The 17,916-nt window shown below is 35.6% G+C and overlaps 1 protein-coding gene across 2 annotated transcripts in view; it reads left to right on the plus strand.

The window, feature by feature from the left end:
• Window positions 1-12,436: 12,436 nt before the first annotated feature.
• The window catches only part of Stx7 (syntaxin 7), a 47,577-nt gene continuing 42,097 nt past the window's right edge, over window positions 12,437-17,916 (plus strand). For both annotated transcript variants that reach the window (XM_005329762.4, XM_013360526.4), the window contains exon 1: window positions 12,437-12,565. The gene's annotated coding sequence lies outside the window, so the exon portion shown is untranslated. The remainder of the gene's footprint in view (window positions 12,566-17,916) is intronic.

Genomic DNA, 17,916 nt, shown 5'->3' on the forward strand with positions numbered 1-17,916 from the left:
ATGCCACTGTGTATTTGCTCTTTCTTCTGGTTTCACCTGCCTTTAACCTTGATCTTGCTGTCTTAGGTTTCCTGCAAAATGTTAGTATGTAAAGTGTGTCTTAGGCTTTTATACAAATTGTTTAGTATATTAATTGTTAGTATGTAAAGTGTGCCCTGGCCTACAATTTATGCGAGTTGTTTAGTCTGAGATTTTACTAAATTTACTAGTGTGGTGTTAGTTTTTCTAGAAATAAAGACTAAGGTGAGGAATAAGAGAATTTATAGAATGCACTCAGGATAAGGAAAATAAGGAAAGATCTATCTTATGGGTGGGATGAGGAGAGCTAAGGATGTGATCTAGTGTGGAGACCAGCTTCAGTGAGACCTGTGGGGATGTTCTGGAGAACATTTGTCACCTCAGAATTAGTTCTACTATAAGTCCAGGGGCTGATGTAAATTAATCCTGATTAAGGGATCAATTTACCAAGAAGACGTTACCATCTTAAATGTGTGTACACTTTACAAATGAGCTTTAAAACGTGAAACATTTTTGGCTTATTAAAAAAATTTCCATTTCGTAAACAAACAAACAAACAAAAAAAACATGTGAACCAAATTCCTGATAGAACTAGAAAGAAAAATTCAGCGACATTTCGAGACTTCCTAGTACTAAAGACTCTCTTAGAACTTAAGAGATTCAGAAATGGAATATAAGGGTAAAATCAAGTTATTGTCTCTTAATTACTCTAAAAAGTGAAGGCCTTCAACAAAATAACAAAAATAGAAAAATATATTGTGTTCTTATAGCATATGAGAACACATAATATATACCTAATATGAAGAAAGATGCATATCAATTTTAAAAAGTGGAATAAATTGTTTTTAAAAGAAGTACAGACAACAGTGATGATAAAACACAATGATTTAAAGATTCTTAAGTCCAGGAAATAAAGAAAAAGGAAAAACAAAGAAAAAAATGGAACAAATAGATAATCAGCAGAATGATATACCTTAATTTACACATATCAATAATTCAAATGTGAGTGATCTAAACTAGTTAAAAGATAAAGATTTTAAGATGGAATAAAAAAACAAGACCTGTTCTATTCTGTATATACAGTACCACTGTAAATTCAAAGATGAAGGATAACCATAAAAAGATGAACAAAAAAATATACCTTGAGAACCTTCATCATATGAGAGCTAAAGAGACCAAAATAATACCAAAGTAGGCCTCAGAATGAAGATTATTGTTAGGGATAAAGAGGGACAGATAATGACAAAAGAGTCAATTCTCTGTGAAGATAACAATCCTAAAAATATATACACATAACAAGAGAATTTCAGAACAAGTAAGGCAGAGAGTAGATAAATTCACAGTTACAGTTGAAGATATCAACCCTCTTTTTTGGTAAGTGATGAAGTAAGTAGACAGAAAATTAGTAATATCCCCCAAACACTGTCAACCAACTAACTGCCATTTAAAAAATATTCCATCTAACGCAAAACTCATTCTTTTCTAGTGCACATGAATTATCGTAATTCATATTCTGGGCCTCCAAACAAAACATAACAAATTTAAAAGAATAGAAATTGTTAGGGTCTGGTTGTGAGGTGCCCCACCAAAAGCTCATCTGTGAGATAATGCCAGAAGGTTCAGAGAAGACATGATTGGGTTGTGAGAGTCTTAATCCAAACAGTGAATTAATCCCCTGATAGGGGTTAATTGAATGGTAACTGAAGTGGTAGGGTGTGGCTGGAGGAGGTGGGAATTGGGGTAATGGCTTTGGGGTATATATTTATATCTAGCAAGTGCAGACTTCTCTCTTTGCTTCCCGATCATCGCATGAACTGCTTTCCTCTGCCATACTTTTTGCCATACTCAGCCTCACCTGGAGCCCTGAGGAATGGATCTGGCTTGTCTATGGACTAAGACCTCTGAACTGTGAGCTGTTAAACTTTTCCTTCTCTATAATCTATAATTGTTCTCATTGGGTCTTTTAGTCACAGCAGAACAGAAATCATACAAGTCTCTGACCATACAGAAATGAAATTAAAAATTAAGAAAAAAAAAAGTAACTGAAACACCATGAATATTTGGGAATTAAATGAGACACTTCTTTAAAAAGTTCATGGATCAAAAACACCTCAAGAAATATTTATAAACAGATAGTAAACTAAATGGAAGTGAAAATACAAACGTGTGTAATGCAGCTAAACTATTACTTACATGGAAATACATGGCAATAAATGCTAATATTAGCAAAGAAAGATCTCAAATTAATACCTAAACTTCCAACTGAAGAAACTAGAGAGGGAAAAATGAGCAAGTTAAACTCAACGAAAGAAAAGGAAGGAAGTGATAATAAAGATTACAGTAGAAATCAATATATAATACTTTCAAGGCAGGAAAATAACAGGAAAAAAAATGAAACCGAAAGCTTTAAAAAATAACCAGTCATTCTGATAAATGTCTATGTAGGCTTACCAAGAAAAGAAGGAAAAGAGAGAGAATATGTAAACTACAATATCTAGAATAAAAGAAGAGATAGTGCTATTAATCCCTGAGACTTTAATGGACAAATGAGGGAATACTAGAGATAACATTACACATAAATTCAAAGAATTAAATGAAAAGGACCAATCTTTAAAAGAAGCAAACTACCAAAGCTCACTCAAGAAGAAATAGATGATCTGAATGTTTCCACATTCATTAAAGTGTTTGAATGTGTGGTTAAAAGTCTTCAAAATTTGGGGCTGGGGATGTGGCTCCAGCGGTAACGTAGTCGCCTGGCCTGCTCAGGGCATGGGGTTTGATCCTCAGAACCTCATAAAAATAAAATAAAAATGTTGTGTCCACCAAAAATTGAAAAATAAATATTAAAAATAAAAATTCTCTCTCTCTCTCTCTCTCTCTCTCTCTCTCTCTCTCTCTCTCTCTCTCTTTAAAAAAAGAAAAAGTCTTCAAAATTAAACAAAACAAAAATCCAGGCCCATCTGGTTTTACTGATGAATTCTACCAAACATTTTAGGGAGAAATAATGCCAATTCTACAAAGTATTTTCTAGAAAAGTCCTCAAAAATACAAACACAAAAATTCTTAACCAAGCATTAAATCAAATCCAAAAGCATGTAAGAACCAAGTAGGATTCATCCTAGGAATGTAAGGCTGGCTCAGTATTGGAAAGTTAATATAAATTCACCATATTAGTAGATGAAAAAAAAAACAAACTATACAATCATCTTAATAGATGAAGAAAAAGAATTTTACAAAACTCAGCATAGACTAATGATAAAAATTCTCAGCCAAATCAGGAAAAGGAAACTCCCTTAATAGAGGGAATGTTAAAAATACTATAGCAGACATTCACCTTAGAGGTGAGAAAGGGAATGCTTTCTTCCTAACCCTAGAAACACAGCACAGATGTCCTCTCTCTCTATTACTATTAAGCAACATACTGAAAGTTCTAACTAGATGGACAGCGCAAGAAATCAAAAAAACGCATGTAAATAGAAAAAGAAAAAAACTGTCTTGATTTACAGATTAGTTTTAGATTTTGAGATAGAAGGAAAAAATTCAAGAAACAATTGCAAAAAAAAGTCTCAAGAGATTTGTGAGAAAGCTAGTAGTGTTACTAGATTAGTTTACTAAGATCATGAGACAGATGGACAATATATAAAAGCCAATCATATTCCTGGATATCAGGAATGACCAAGGGGAAGCTTAAGCAAAAACAAGCTACATTTGGGTAGCACGAAAACAAATGAGTAAATTACATATGCCTTTCAAAATATGTGTAGGATCTGTATATTGAGATTTACAAAACACTGAAGAATAAAAAAAGGAAATCTAAATAAATGTAAAGATATACTGTTCATAAATTAAGATTAAATAGTGTTATGGATCAATTCTACCCAGTGGATTCTATAGAGTCAATGCTATCTCAATCAAAATTCCACCAAAATTGTATAGATAGTGACTACCTTTTTCTAAAATTAATGTAGAAAGGACAAGAAACTGAAATAGCAATTCTGAGGTGTGTGTGTGGCAGAATGGTATGAAAACATATTACCTAATTTCAAAATTTACACTAAGGCTTCAGAAATCAAAACAGCATATGTTATAGAAAATACAGACACATGGATGAATTGAACAGAATATAAGGAGTAGAAATAAACACACTATAGAGAAATATAGTCAACAGAGTTTGACAAGAAGTACAAATTTAATGAAGAAAAAATAGTATTTTCAGGAAAGTTGTTGGAATAATTATATATCCACCTGCAAAAAATGATCTTGACACATAGATAACATATTATACAAAAATTAACTCAAAATGAATTGTAGATCTAAGTTTAAAATGCAATACTATAAAACTTTTAGAATAAAATTTAAGAGAAAATCTGAGTTAACTTTGGGTTTGATAATATACAAAATATCATCAAAGGCATGATCCATAGAAGAAAGATTTGGTAAACTGAAGTTTATTCAAATAAAAAAATTATAAGAATGACAAACAGTTCTTGGTTTAAATACAATTTCCTAACAAAAGGAAAAAGAGAACTGTAGTAAAAGGACTTGATTATAAGAATGAAAAGAAAACAATTGGGAGAAAATATTTTCAGATGATACTATTTGATAACAACCCAGAATTATTAAAATTCAACAAAAGGAAGACAATCTAATATTTTTTAAAAAGTGAAAATATCATAATAAACGCTTCAGTAAAGTCACTATGGAAATAAAACTAAAATCACAATGAGATAACACTACACTACATAAAAATGAGAATGAATATTTTAAAAATGATTATATCAAACTGACAAAGATGTAGAGTAACAGAGATCCTCATTCATTGCTGGTAGAAGTACAAAATGATACAGCCACTTTGGAAAACAATGCAGCGGCTTCTTGTAAAATTAAATGCACATTTATGCAAACTAATAACCTCATTTCTAGATATTTATGGAGATGCATTAACAACATATTTTCACCAAAACCTATATAAAGTAATTTATAAAAGTTTTATTCATAATTGCAAAAATTATAAACAACCAATAAGTGAACAGAAAAAATAAGTGGTATTATATTTAAACAATGGAAATACTAATCAGACATAAAAATAACAAACTATTGATTCATACAAAAATGTAGATATATCTTAAATGCATTCTGCTAAGTAAAAGAAGGCAGACTCAAAAGACTATATATTTTAAAGACAGGGGAAAGATTAGAATGTACCTGTGGTACTGGATCAGAGTTAGAAACATCTATATGAACTCATGTTTATTCTCTGTACACAGAATCAAATAAAATTATGGATGTGTGTATACATGAATCTATAAATATACATTTATTTCCTAGCTTTGTCCACTAGGAGATCATAGAAGCAATAATATCCCAGTAATAATAGGAAGGTTAACAACCAGATCTTGGTATAAATATAATTTCCTAACCAAAGCAACAAGGAATCGGTAGTAAAATGACTTGATTCTAGAGCTGAAGCAGGAAAAATAAGGGTAGAAGATAAGCGTAGATCATCTGCTCCAACAAGTAAGGAGTGGAAAATATGGGGTCTGTCTAAAGGACACAGGAATGAACCTGAAAAGAAATCCCAATGACAGAATAATTAGGAAGCAAATTAATTGTAATCTAATGAATAAAATATCTGTAAATCTATGCTGATATAAATAAATGATAGAAAAATAAATTTGGGAGAAGTGACAAATTCTTATAGAATAAAATAGAAAAGCAGCCTTAGAACACAAATGTTAAAATGTGCTGAAGAATGTGAAAATTGGTAGGCAGAACTTTAATGAAAAAAAAGAGTATGTTTATAGTTTCAAAATCTCTCTCCCAAAGTATTGATTTTACTACACTGGTTTCAACATGTGCCCATAAATTTTTAATATTCTTACCAACTTTGTAGGGCTTGCCTCTTCTCCTTTCGATTGTAGATGGAACTTGGTGATTTTGTTTGTTTGTATTTCACTGAGGCTTGAACCCATGGGTTCTTTACCACTAGGTATATCCCCAGTACTTCTTCTTAACTTTTATTTTGAGATAGGGTCTCACTGTTACTAAGGGTTTTGCTAAATTGCTGAGCCTGGCCTGGAACTTCTGACCCTCCTGTCTTAGCTTCCCAAGTTGCTGGTATCATTTTTTTGAATACAGTATGGAAATGGAAAAAAAAACAAAACAGTAAGTTGGTTTTGAAGAAAACTCCATAGACACCACCTTGACTCTATTGATGATGGAGGCTAACATTACCAATAATAGATCATGCTGATACCATGTCCAGGATATAGTGATAAGGGTGAGAACAATTCATCTCTGTGATTTTTTTTTTCCAAAAATCTACAACCCAGCCTAAACATGTGAACACAGACAAGTAATTTTTCAGGGACACCCTGACAAATAAGGAAAGATTAGAAAACCAACATGGTTTGGGAGAAGACAAAGGAAACTACTCTATAAAATGCAATATGTTACGCTGTATTGCAACCCAAATCAGAAAATGGGTATTAGTGAAAAATGAAGGAAGTTCAAGTAAAGTCAGTAGTTCAGTTGATATTACTGTAGCAATGTTAATTGCTTTGTTTTGACAAATGTGCAAATGGTTATATAAGATGTTTACCTTCAGGGTATATGAATGAGATGCAGGAGATAGAACATGCTCATATACAGGATGCTGGGACAGCAAACATAAACTGGGACTGTCTTAGGCAAACTGGACACATAGTCACTCTATTTCACCAGTATAGAGAACTTGGACTTGATTTTGAGAGCGTGTTTCCCATAATGCACATTCCAAAGTCTTCACAGATATGAAATGTAGAAAAGTTCCACTGTCAAATGCATTCAGAAGTTCTGGGTAAAAGAAAGATACAATTGTTTCTTGACTGAACCACTTCTGAAAGCCTTTAATTTATAAACATGATTCCATGAATCTTCACAAATGTCATATGTTTCTCAAACATTTCTTCATTTAAAAAAATCCCCTGATTCCTTATCCCAGCCCACAAAATTTTCCCCACACCAAGCTTTTTTATTTTTTTTTTAATTTTAATTTTTTTCTGGGTATTTTTTTTAATTTTTAAATTTGTTTTAATTAGTAATACATGACAGTAGAATGCGTTTATGCACTTTGATATATCATACATAGGTGGGATATAATTTCTCATTTTTCTGAGCAAACGTTGTAGAATAATAATATCATAATGATCATGCAGTCATATATATATATATATATATATATATTATTACTTTATATATATAAAGTAATAAGGTCTGTTCTGTTCTACTATCCTTCTTATCCCAGCATCACCTCCCCTCCCCTCCCTTCCCTTCCCTCTACCTAATCTAAGGTAATGCTATTCTTCTGTAGTGCCCCCTGCCTTATTGTGAGTTAGCATCTGCATTAGCATCTGCATTTGGTCTTTGGTTTTCTGGGATTGGTTTATTTTGCTTAGCATGATATTCCCTAACTCCATCCATTTACTGGCAAATGCCATAATTTTCATTCTTATGAGTAATAGCTCATTGAAAAAAAAAAATATATATATATATATATACCATATTTTGTTTATCCATTCATCTAAGCTCTTTTATTTTTAAGCAATATATTTTAGGGCATGGTGTGATTGTGGGGATGGTATAAAGCCTGGAGTGCTGGCTTCATATTCATGCTTCAAGCAGTTCAGTAACAACTTTGAGTGAGGATGGTGAAGTAGAGTAGAATTAGATGTACCAGTCACAATGTCTATGGCAGTGGGTCAGGAGACAGACAATGTGGGACAAAGAGGGCTCATATAAACAGCATTTAGGAGGTAAAATTAGAAAAAAAAACTGCTGTGGTTTGAATGTGTCCCCCTAATTTATGAGTTAGAAATCTAATCCTCCAATTTATATGCTAATATATTTGGAGGTGAGGCCTTCAGGAGGAACAGATGAGGCCATGAGGGTGGTGCCCCATGATGGCATTAGTGGCTTTGCAGGAAGAGCTAATGTTTTTTCCATGTGTGGTAGCCTGAGGCCCTGACCAGAAGCCAAGAAGAGGCTGGTGCCACACTCTTGGTCTTCCCAACCTCCAGAATCATAAGCCATAATAAACTTCTCTTCTTTATAAATTACTCAGTCTCATATTTCATTATGGCTACAGAAAATGGACTAAGACACAAAAATACCACTCTGCTATCAACATAGGCTTTCTATGGAATGTCTATGTCTTACCCCATGTTTAAAGGTTAGAGCAAAATCTATCCTAGGCTTAGTGGTTTTTTTTGTTTTTTTTTTTTTTTTGGCACTTGTGTGGTCTTGGAAAACAAGAGACTGCAGAGACATGCAAGGTGCTTAAAATTAAGTTGTAATAAAATTAATTCTTGTCTAGAATTTATGAGCAAATTCCCTGCTTCATTTACTTCTTTTGTGTCACTTATTTCTCTAGTTTCCCACAAAATCACACAGTGATCACTGAAAAAAAAGCTGCTTCTGCTGTTTCCTCCTCCTCCTCCCCTTCCCCCCTTCTCCTTTGACTTCTTCTGATTCAATGACTATTAAATAAATAGGGAATTATTCCCTTCTGCTCACTAGAGTTGATATTCCAGACACAGGTGATACTGCAGCAGGAAGTTCGCCATCATACAGGGAAGAAGTTATATATGAAAATTTTATCTTAGCAGGGTGTGGTGATGCATGCCTGTAATCCCAGCAGCTGGGGAGGCTGAGACAGGAGGATCCAGAGTTCAAAGCCAGACTCAGCAAGAGCGAGGCACTAAGCAACTCAGTGAGACTCTTGTCTCTAAATAAAATACAAAATAGGGCTGGGGATGTGGCTCAGTGGTTGAGTCTCCTTGAGTTCAATCCCCAGTACCTCCTCCCCTACCCCCCAAAACAAAAGCTTTATTTTAGTAAGAAAACAAATATTCTAATAACAATTCACACTCAATGATTTACTTTTGATTGCTCCTTAAAATCTTCCCAAGGAGGCCCATAACCCCCAAATGACTAAATCTGAAGTGCTTTAACCATAGATAATTCACTTCTGCAATTGTAAAAGGATTTGCTTTGCAATAGGTGAATTTATCACTTGTTGATTTAACAACAAATAGACTTAATCACTTGCTGGTAATTATTGAACTCCACTTGGCTCAAGAAATCTTTCTTTATTCCAATGACAGGAAAATACTAAAATGGAATACTATAAATGTTAGAAATGCTTTTGAAATTCACTGATCCTCTGTGTTTCTAAATTTTGCAGGGTTATCTAAACAAAACTTTTTTATTCCATGTGAAAATAAAAGGGAGAAATCATATTCCTAAGTTTTAAAAAGACCAGGAAGGAATTCATTCATGACATGTTGTAAAATAACGACAAATTGGGACAAGCCCAAGGAGCGGGATTAGGACTGCTAGCTTTGGTCCTAGTATAGTCAGTAACTAGCTGGACAACCTGAAGAAGACACCTAGCTTCAGGGTCTTCCATAAGGCATTGTACCTTCCCCTCCTGTAGTCCAGCAGTCCAGCAAAGGTAACACGATGTTTAAAAGTAGCCTAGAGCTCACATAGATGTAAGTTCCTTTTGTGATAGTTACTTGAATGGCTGAGACAGTCTTCCTGAGTTCACCAATATATTCTAATTCTCACATCCAAAGCACAACTTTGTTCTTAAATTACTTTATTTTTTGATAACTGACATTATAGACCATTAATTCCTCTTGAAAAGTTTTTCTTCATTCTCTAATTCACCTTTTCCTGGCTTGTTTTATATTTGTCTGATTCTTCCTATTCATGGTTTTCCTTTCACTGCCCATTTCTTTTTTTTTTAAAGAGAGAATGAGAGAGAGAGAGAGAGAGAGAGAGAGAGAGAGAGAGAATTTTAATATTCATTTATTTTTTTTTTAGTTTTCGGCTGACAACATCTTTGTTTGTATGTGGTGCTGAGGATCGAATCCAGGTCGCACACATGCCAGGCGAGCGCGCTACCGCTTGAGCCACATCCCTAGCCCCACTGCCCATTTCTTAAACACAGATAGTCTGCGACATTCCATACTGAGTTAGTGAGCTCATTTCTTCCCAGAGCTTTAGGCAGGACTCTATCCTGAACTCCAGCTCACATTTTCAAGTGCCAGGAAGACAATTACATGGATCTTTAACATGGATATTTAACATATCTGGTTTCTTAACAATATGTCAAAAGCTAAGTTTATTTTCACTATGTTCTCTCACCTTATCACTACTATACTCATACACAATTGTTGTATTAGCAACTTTAGATCTCAGAAAGCCAGCTACATCATGTTCAGCTCAGTTCCATAAGTCATAAGATTAGGAAATATCTCTTTCATTCACATATCTAGTAGATTTCCAAGTCTTCTTAATGATTTCTCAAGTCAATCTCCACCTTTTCTTCTACAGTGTTTACCTTAGTTCAGTCCATCAAAATCTCTGATGTCGGTTTTTTTTTTAATTGAGGAATGCTATCATTTCAGTGACTTCCTAAGTAGTCTTTCTGCCTTTATCCTCAAATGTTTTTTTCCCTTTAATTTTCCCAACCTCCCCACAGTTTTCTTCATGGTATAGAATTATGAGTACCTCGTACCTTTGCTCAAAATTCTTTAATAGCTCGACTTCTGTAAGGTAGTCATTGAACATGAATAGAGGTTTTTCATTTTAAAAACACTATTTGCCTTTCCAGTCTCCCGTGTCTCTAATCCATATACTATGCTTTATTTAAATAACTTACATAGGAATCCCTAAAAGTTTACACTTGCCTATTGCATTACAACATTTTACATATTGTTTTTTTTTTTTGCCTGAAATATCCTTTTCCATCTTGTATTCAAGTGAAATCTTATACATGTTTAAAAATCCTGTGATACTTCCTCTTCGAAATTGGCCCTGCCCCAAAGTAAGGCATACCCATCTCTAGGTTTCTACTGTGCTTTATCCAAATCTCTATTAGCACATATTACAGTGCCCTAGGAAAGCAACCACTCCTTGAGATCCTTGATGGAAAATACTATAGCCTATTTGTCTTGAAATCTCTGTGCAATGGCAAAGAACCTAGAACATGGAAGGATCCTATTGAGCATTTCCTGAATGAATAATATGGAAGAAAATACTCTAGATTCTGAATTAGTGTATTTGTACCTGTGCTGTTCATAATGATCTGTGTGACCTTGATGTGCTTTGAGGTTTCAGTTTCTTTAATATGTGAAATGAAGAAGTAAACCTAGATTTTCCATTAGGGACTCTCCACCTTTAATTCCTATTATAGAGGTTCAAATATATATAGTGTCTAATCACAGAATTTTTTTAAAATACAAGAATATAAAAAAAGAAACTTCACACAAAAATCTGACTTCTTGTATGTCTTGAAAAAGCAATAAATTTAACTGTATTGGGCCAATATTTCTGTAAGTCCCCAACAGGGACTGGGATATAGCTCAATTATACAGCACTTACCCATCAGGCCCTAGGTTTGGTCCCCAGCACTGGAAACAAAGAAAACCAAACAAACTAAAACAAAAAACAAAAATCCACAATGTTTTTAGTTGAATCACACTGCCTTTAAGGGTGTATGTGCTCTGAATGACCAACATGCCCACTTCTCTCTAGAAGAGGAGCATTTACAGGAGCCAGAGAGTAATTTAGAAGAGCCAGAGAGTAACCCTGACCTTATTAATTTAACTATATGTGTATGCATAAGAGCAAACAATCTATAATTTGCTCATGTAGTACTAAAATATTCTGGTTTTGTTTTTTGTCTAAGTGCATCCGGACTTTTGATATCACATATCATGGTGTTCTTTCAGAAAATATTACCTTAATATAGGCAAAGGCTAAGCCAATACATCTTCTATTTGATTTGTTGGAGTATTTTGTTTCCTTGAAGCAATTGCTGCTTTTCAATTAACAATTACATTATGTTTGAATAATTATCAGTGGAACATTTCTGATCGTTTTCAAACTCCGTGAAAACTATACCCTGCGTTTCAAAGATGACTTGAAATGTACTGGGATGACTTGCATGCACTACGAAAATCTGTCTACCAAGTGAGCACTCGGAGGGGACTCCTCATTTATTCCTTCATAGTTCTTGCTTGGATTCCATATTTGTGTTCGCATTTTAAAATGGAGCTGTGAATACAACCTACTGAGAGTTAAAGGTTAGCAAACAGGATAGGAATGAACTTAAGGGGGGGGGGTGAAGACACGAGTCCAGGGGTTAGCTTCACCGAATAAAGAACGCCACCGCCCTCCATTTCCTCCGCTTCGGTTCTGGTTCTGCACGCAGGCCTTCATCATCTGTACTTCAGGCTTCAAAGAACAGCTGTCTTGGAATTTTGCTGGTACCTCCATTCCTTAGCTTGAAAAGAAGGGGTGGGAAGGGCCGCTGTCACTCAGCCCCACAGGCCAATGGGAGAGAAGTGAGCCCCGCCTCCTTTCCTGGGCTCGACTCCGAGCCTGCGCGCAGGGCGCCCTCTCGCCACCGCCCATCAGCTGAGAATTGTTGCTGGGGGCTCTGGGACTCGGCGGATGACAGTCGCCGCAGGTGGAGGAGGAAGCGGAGGAGGTCGGGGTAAGCCTGGAGAGCGGGCAGAGGTTTTTCATGGCTAGGTTTCCGGGGCACGCAGTGTTCCTGCAGCTGTCGCGCGTTTGTGAGCGTTGCCTGGTGGCCGCCGCCCTGCGGCAGGCTCCCGAGAGGCGAAGGGCCGCGCTGCGGGGGCCCTGGGAGCGCCCGCAGCTGTCCACGCCCCCCACTCGGCGCGGCTGCGCGGCGCGTTCTGTTTTCCCCACACGCTCCGTGGGGCTCAGCAGGGCCGGGCTGGGCGGGTCAGCACGACTGACCGGGTCAGCTCCTCCAGCCCCACAGGCTTCCCCAGCCTGGTCCGCCCCGCCTTCCTCATCGGTCCAGCCTTCACCTTCCCGCCGACACCCTGGTCGCGCAGCAGAGGCCTCTAGGTCCAACCAGTTGCCCTGTTCCTCATTTTAACTCAGGAATTGAAAAAAAAAAAAAAAAAAAAAGCCACTTGTGTTATAGAGGAACCGAAACGCTTATGTAGCAAACGAGCTATTTGCATTTTTTCCGAGGCTCATCGTGTTTGATTTTGTTTGGCTTGATGAATGACAAGCTAACTTTTATTATTATTATTACCTTCTCAGTACATGTCTTTAATAGGTATATAGGTAAAGATCTTTAAAACAAATTCTTTCAAGGATTCCCACCTTCCCACCTTGTTTTCAAGATTACTTAAATTCAGACAAAAAGGAAACAAAAAGAATACCCTTCTGGTCAAATGCTGTCATTTTTTATTTCCTCTCAAATTTCTTATATTTGTTTGGAGACGTGTGTGTGTGTGTGTGTGTGTGTGTGTGTGTGTGTGTGTAAATATGTATATGTGTATTATGTGTATATATATATATACACACATACATATATGAAAATATATACATGTGTGTAAATATATGTATCATTTTGATCACTTCAGATCCTTGTATTCTGATTATGATTTACAGCTTGGCCAGAATTTGAAGGAAAGGAAGTAATCATGAAATGCTGTGCTGTTTGGTAATGTTGGAGGTGGTTCTTTCTTTTGCTCATGTGTGCTCAGTGCCAAATCTGGCAAAGATAGATGCGAATGTTAAATTGTGTCTTGTGATGTGAATGAGCCTTTGGTTTGCAGGCACCTTTGAGAAGCTGGCCTCAGACTTGTGACCAGTTAAGAATTAGGCTGTAGTTCAAAATTTCTGTGGAAATTAATGTGACACTATATTAGTTCATTAAAGTCTGCCTCATTATTCTTTAGATATTTTATTTGTGCTGCTCCTAATTTTGGTTATGATCCCTTACTTAATCTTAGTGCTGGTGACTGAGAAATGAATTATATAAGGATCTGCAGTAAATGTGGGTAAAATTGGCTGTAGTCCCATATAATTTGAAACTTTAATATGTAAAAGTGAAGAAAAATTCTTGGTGCAGTGAACTAAAATCAAATACTGTAGTATGATAGTTCAACCAATTAAAGAACTGAGCTAAAGAATGTACTTCATGTAGTTTGTGTAGAGAATACTCAGTTTGGAGACTGAGCACCCTCATATTCACTGAGCATCCACTATTTACTGGGCTATGGGCCATCTCTCCCCTGTTTGTATTCCAGAGGTAAGAATAGATAATGAACAACATATTAATTGGATCATTTCAAATAGCAATGAGTGTTTTGAGGCAGTAAGTTAGATTGGTGGAGAGTGTGAGGAGTAGTGACTTCTTTTTTCATATCAGGCATCTCTAGCATGTGATCCCACCTTGCTGGGAAAAGGAGCCAGTCACATGGAGATCATGGGATTCGAGCCTTCTAGAGAGAGAATGGCACTCAGAAAGGTTCAGGGCTGCAATAAACCTTTATCATTCAGGTCTAAAAGAAAGCAGTTGATTTCATTGTTTTAGAAATGATATTATTTACCATCAGACTGGGTGTGTGCTTTGAGGAAGTAAGTACATTTGTTTATTCATTCTACAAACATTTATTCAGCATGTACTGTGTAGCTAAATACTGAGAATAGAGCAGGTCCACAAACAGATAAAAACAAAACAACAACAAAAAAAACCTACTTACAAACACACACACACACACACATTTGGGGGCACAGGTGGAGGAAAGTACAGTATTTTATGTCAGTGCTCTTATTGACAAAGTGAAACTAACCACTTCTTTGCCTAGGCCAGATTTTAAAAAAACATGAAGCTTGTGCTTAATGGAAATCTTAAGGATGTTGCAATATGTCCAGTACTAACTGAGGATAGTGTTTGACATTCAAAATTCTGTATTAAAGTTCCCTTTGTTCATTATTGTTCCTTAGAAGCAGTCTTGAGAAACCTCTCTTTATGAGTGTTGTACTTTGATCTTCCCTTCCCCCTTTTCTCTTTATAGTGCTTTTATATCTTCATAGAAAGATAATTATTGAGATGATGAGTTGACCACTGTCCAGCAGAATTTTCTGCAGAAATGGAAATGAAGAATAAATGAGCTATCCAAGCTGCTGGTCACTAGCCACATGAAATTTTTGAACATTTGAAAGGTGGCTGATATGACTTGCATTTGTCTCTTAATTTTCATTTTAACAGTCCACTGACACCAGGAATTCTTAATGGGCTTTCAAAGAGTGCTGTAGTGCATAGCATCTTGGACTGGGACTGGAGATAGTGATGAAATTTGAAAACTAGCATTGACTTAGCCTATATGCAAAGATCGTAAACTTTATATTATAGTTATTTCTGTATCCATTTGTGTGTATTTTTTCACAGTAAAGTTAGTTATTTGGTCTTTTTATTTCTCTTGTCTCATATCTCACATCTCAACAGAGGAGCCTTTTAGGTATCACTTGTTAGTAGAAAAGGAATGTGATGTTCAATTGTTACCTTGATCAACTCATGTTGTCCTAATTTTAGGAGTGAAGATAGCAAAAGTTCATATGGGGCCTACAGAAAGGTGGTAAATTGGCTAATTCAAATTTAATGGGTGCAACTGTCCTTAATTTTGTTATACAGAAAGGTTTATTGTTTTAAGAAAATGAGCTCTAAGATTTAGTCCAAATTTTAGTTTTCTTGTTTATCCTCAACAATTACTTGCTCTCATTATGCTTCAGTTTCTTCATGTGAAAAACCACAATAATTATATATCCTTCATAGACTTGCTATAGGAATTAATGGAAAATGTTAAAAGCATAATGGGTAAGAAATAGGCCTCTTGCAAATTGCTTTTTATTCTTCATTCAAGACTTATCTGGGGTGGTCACGTTTGTATTCTTTGTCTAAGAAGCTCTGGACAATGGAAGAGTAGCAGCTCTTTGGATAAATGAGCCCAGATTGCTCACTAACAGGAACTTTTTAAAATTTAGTTGCAAATTTATTTAGAATTTCAGTTGGGATGATGACAACTGGTTGTCTTGTGTCTAATTGATTCTTTGGAAAGAAGATAGCTACTCTTGAAACACTGAGAATCAAACTGTGAAATATGATGTATTAAGAACTGTGTAATGTTTTGAACGACCAACAATAAAAAAAAATAAAACAGCAAAAAAAAATAAAATAAAATACATTGAAGCACTCAAAAAAAAATAAAAAATAAAGATGTTTTGTCCACCGAAAACTAAAAAAATAAATATTGAAAAATTAAAAAAAAAAAAGACTTAGGCTAGATGTGCATGAGTTTTGACGGTTGAGGAAAATACTACATGAATTAACAGGACTCTGATAATACTCTGTCTGTGGAGAGAGGTAGGTCACAGTTGACTGTGTGGTTGAAGAGTTAAGAGGCAGGCCCTGCACATACATAAGCACATCACACCTTTCCTCTGTGTAGGCTTTAAGGGCATTTCATTCCTGGACATACATTATCTCATTTTGGTCCTGGCAGAAGACCTAGATGATAAGTATCTTGCCCAAGGTCAAATTTCCCATTGCCAATTGCATTGGCAGCTGTACAGGCACTAGGTGAGTTCACTTAGTTTCAAAGACATGTCAACTCTAAACTAAGACAAAGTTAAGAGTATGACTTGGAGATGTGGATGTGATACTCATTCTGTCCATGGTTAAAGTGGGTGGAGGACCTCCCCAAAAGAACACATTAATAACAAATACAACATTTTCTTATTCACAATGTATTTGTGTTAGCTATAAGCCAGTTTTTCTAGAGATTTAGTTGATAAAAGGCAAGGAAGAAAGATGTAATTGAGCGAAAAGAAAATTGTCTTTATCCACATAGTAGAATATTATTTGTCAATTAAAAAAATGAAGTATTGATACATTTCTGCAACATAAATAGCCCTTGAAAACATTGAGAGAAAAAAATCCAGTCACAAGGAACACATATTGTACTATTCCATTAATATGAAATCTCCAGTATAAGCAAAAGACAGAAAATAAATTAGCAATTGCTACTGGTGGGAGCTGTTGGGTAAAATGAGAATAACTACTAGTGGGTGTGAGCTTTCTTTTTAGATTAGTGGAAATATTTGAAAAGTAATATGGTGATGGTTATACAACTTTATATTTTAAAAAAATTAGGTTGTATACTTTAAATGAGTGAATTGTGTGTGAATTATATATTAATAAAGCTCTTATTTTTTAAAAAATGCAGAATCAAGAGATCCATTTGGTAGGATGCTCAGAATAATGTTGGTCTGATTGAATCTGCACATCTGGTCTGTTCTGTAATGGCCCCCAGCTCCTCAGGAGGCTACAGGCACAAGTCCTGAAAGGAAGTTTAATTCTTCTCACCCTGCTGCAGTGGCTCAGGTGTCTGAGTCGAGATTTGAATTCGCCCTTTAATGAAATTGGTTTCAGTTCTACATGTAGGACTTGGTTCAGAAGAGACAAACTGAACCTGTGAAACAAGGAGAATAAAAAGCATCTTGAAGCTCCCAGAACATCAGGTGGCCCAGCACATTCCACAATGCAACAGAAATGCAGGCATGTTCTGCCATGCCATGGATTGGGCAGATCCCTGCTGTTCTACCAGCTCATTCAGTGTTCAGCGCTGTCCCTCAAGACAAAGGCACATGCAGTCCGTCCTCTGTACCCTTGAGCTCCACATCTGTAGATTGAACCAACTGTGTGTAAAAATTATATTGTTTGAATCACATCTGTATAGAACATTTACAGACCTTTCCCCCACCCCATTATTCCTTACACAGTGCAGTATAGCAACTATCTACAGTGCATTTACATTGCATTGGGCATTATAAGTAATCTAGAGATGATTTAAAGTCCAAGAGAAGGTATATATGAGTAATTGCAAATAAACTTTTTTCATAGAAGGGACTTCAGCATCCTCAAAATTTGGCTATCTTTGTAACCTCTTCTCCTCTATTCAAAATCTCCAGTGGTCTTTTTATTGCAATACATTTTGACCAAGCCTGGCATCCAGGGCC

The sequence above is a fragment of the Ictidomys tridecemlineatus genome, chromosome 8, assembly GCF_052094955.1.
Source record: "Ictidomys tridecemlineatus isolate mIctTri1 chromosome 8, mIctTri1.hap1, whole genome shotgun sequence".
In the NCBI taxonomy this organism is placed as follows: domain Eukaryota; kingdom Metazoa; phylum Chordata; class Mammalia; order Rodentia; family Sciuridae; genus Ictidomys; species Ictidomys tridecemlineatus.